The sequence below is a fragment of the Cervus elaphus genome, chromosome 24 (genome assembly GCF_910594005.1).
Source record: "Cervus elaphus chromosome 24, mCerEla1.1, whole genome shotgun sequence".
Lineage (NCBI taxonomy): Eukaryota > Metazoa > Chordata > Mammalia > Artiodactyla > Cervidae > Cervus > Cervus elaphus.
This window is the reverse complement of record NC_057838.1, coordinates 34,811,841-34,815,074: the sequence shown is the minus strand read 5'-3', so window position 1 is coordinate 34,815,074 and position 3,234 is coordinate 34,811,841. Positions and strand designations below refer to the sequence as shown.

At 43.3% G+C, this 3,234-nt stretch overlaps 1 pseudogene; it reads left to right on the top strand.

Moving 5' to 3' along the window:
- The first annotated feature begins 1,468 nt into the window (after positions 1 to 1,468).
- LOC122683276 lies at positions 1,469 to 2,189 on the top strand (annotated as a pseudogene).
- Positions 2,190 to 3,234: the final 1,045 nt, after the last annotated feature.

Sequence of the window (3,234 nt, the reverse complement as noted above, 5' to 3'; positions counted from 1 at the left end):
GACAGATTTTAACTAGGCTTATTGTGGTGATCATTCTGAAACGTACAGAAGGCCAATTATACTTCAAAAGCAAACATATTCAGAGAAAAAAAGATTTGTGGTTGCCAGAGGGGGAGGACAAGGGGAGGTGGAATTGATGAAGGTAGTGAAAAGGAACAAAATTTCAGTTATGAGATAAATTAGTACCACGGATATAATGTATTTACCACACGGTAAATATATTACTGCTGAGTTTCATATAAGAAGGTTGTTAAGACAGTCAATCCTAAGAGTTATCATCACAAGAAAAATTTATATTTCTTTATATATACACACACATATACATATACATATATGAGATTATTGTCATTGAGCTTACTGTGGCCATCGTTTCATGATGTATGCAAGTCAAATCAATGGTCTATACCTTAAACGTAAATAGTGCTCTATGTCAACTATATCTCAAAAAATTGGAGAACTAAATCACTGTCAGTTAAAAAAAAAGAAAACAGAGAGAGAGATAAAGCATGCCATTGTTTGGAGCTACACCCTTCAAATCAACTCTCTCTTGAGGTATTGAGCCTTCCATCGCCAGAGATGGTCAACCAGAATCTGAAGAAATGGTTATCAGTGACATCATAGACAAGGAAACAGAGGGCTGAATTAAATCCAAATAGGCCAGCCTGGGTCTATGCACACTTGGCCAGGAGTCACAGCATGGTGAGTGAGAGGTGTGGGCAGAGTATAGCATGAACCAGACCTCTGTCTCCAAATTGAGACATGATATGTGGGAACTGTCAACCTTGTTGGGTGATGGCTTTTTCACTCCTGTTTATAGGGAAAATGTTGCTCAGTCACGTCAGACTCTGTGATCCCATGGACTGGAGCCCACCAGGCTCCTCGGTCCACGGAATTCTCCAGGCAAGAATATTAGAGTCAGTTGCCATTTCCTTCTCCAGGGGATCTTTCCTATCCCAGGGATCAAACCCAGGTCTTCTGCATTGTGGGCAGATTCTTTACCACTGGCACCACCAGGGAAGCCCGATTTAATAAGTTTAAGCAAATAAGTATTCTTTGCAAAGTGTGATGTTTATGACTGATAATACTGTAAATTATTAGATGCCTTTATCAATTGTTGACTTCTAAATTTTGACTCATTTTCACATCATGTTTCTTTTAAAATATCTTGACTACTCTACCTATGTGATGATAAAAAGAACTTTCCATGTGAAACAAAGTTGAGAACAAAGTCCCCCCGCTCAAGAATTGCATGTGCCTTGCTCTAGCACCAGACCTGGCCATCGCTTGCTCCCCCTCTCAGCCCTTGCTCCCCATGGCCCTGAGGGAGGGTGGGCCATAGAGGCCTCTAAGAGTAGGAGGTGCGAGGGAGCAGGCCTGGGAGTTGAAATGTCATGGGGGAGCACCTGCAGCAAGATAGCAAAGACAGGCCCAGGAGCAACGGTGTCCAAAGAGAAACAAGCACTAAAAAAATCTCAACATGGAAAATGTCAACCAGGACAATGAGAAAAGGATGAAAATGGACAAGATGCTAATAAAGGAGAGCCTGTAGCCCTCCCCTTGGGAGCTGTGAACACTGTGTACCTAGGGGAAATTGTAGGTGGTTCTGTGGTAGGCAGCTTATCACGCAGTGTAGATGGGACATGACTCGGAGGCATGGAGAGCCACAGGTAAGGACGAGAGAAGAGAATATGGGAAGGACTGGGGGGGAAGTGAGGAAGCTGACTGAATATCTGAGGGGAAAGCATTTGAGTCATAGTCTGTGGACAGTCATAGTCTGTGGTGCTAGAGAAGACTCTTGAGAGTCCTTTGGACTGCAAGGAAATCAAACCAGACAATCCTAAAGAAAATCAATCCAGAATATTCATTGGAAGGATTGATGCTGAAGCTCTAAGAATTTGGCCACCTGATGCAAAGAGTCAAATCATTAGAAAAGACCTTGATGCTGAAAAAAACTGAAAGTAAAAGAAGAGGGTGGAAGAGAATGAGACGGTTAGATAGCATCACTGAGTCAATGGACATGAATTTGAGCAAACTGTGGGAGACAGTGCAGGAGGACAGAGGAGCCTGGTGTGTTGTAGGCCATGGGGTCGCAGAGTCAGACATGACTTAGTGACCGAACAACAAATGTGAGCAGTTAGCACAGACCCCCTCACCATGACCATCATGATGACTTTTGCCTTGTGCCTTGAATCCTGATGTTTTCCCTCAAGTTAACAGGAAGACACACGTTTCCTAAACTTACAGGTTTGTGACGTATGTTTGTTGTAAACCTTTTGGTGTTACTTGTTTCTTGTGGGTCTCCTATTACTAGCTTCTAATTGAATGCTGTGCTTCTGACCCAATCTCTAAGTTTCTGTCAACAGGAGAGGTTTACCTATTGTATGGATGTTCATTATATGCTACTGCTAAATCACTTCAGGGGCTTCCCTTGTGGCTCAGCTGGTAAAGAATCCGCCTGCAATACAGGAGACCTGGGTTCGATTCCTGGGTTAGGAAGATCCCCTGGAGAAGGCAATGGCTACCCACTCCAGTATTCTGGCCTGGAGAATTCCATGGACTGTATGGTCCCCAGGGTTGCAAAGAGTCACTCATGACTGAGCGACTTTCACTTTCACGTCACTTCAGTTGTGTCCAGCTCTTTGCAATGCCATGGACTGTAGCCCACCAGGCTCCTCTGTCCATGGGATTCTCCAGGCAAGAATACTGAAGCAAGTTCCAGTGCCCTTCTCCAGGGGAATCTGAGTTTTACCTATTGCATGGAGAGATGTTCATTATATATTATGAAGCTAATAAAGCAGTTTAAAGAAGCAAAAGAATTTAAAAAAATTAAGTCCCCTACTAAGGTCACTTCCTAAACCAAAGTCTTCAGATTTGGTAAACCCCGTGCAAATGAGAATCCTAAAATAAGGATCTGGGGTGGAAGCAATCTGGAAAAGGAAAAGGTGTTCTAAATATATTACATCTCAGGCGCTGTACTGGAAGAAATGCAGGCAAATCTGTCACGGCATCATGAACACACTCTGCAAATGACAAAACTGTTCTGACACACTCTTAGGAAGCAACACAACACAGTATATCCTTTTAAGGCAGACTCAGGGGTGGGGAGGGAAGAGGGAAGCCATGAAGACCAAGTAAGACAAGGTATGAAACAGATGCATTTGGGTTATCAGCTGTCATTGTGAAAACACGCACACACACACACACAATCAAACAGGGAAGTCAAGCTACAGGATT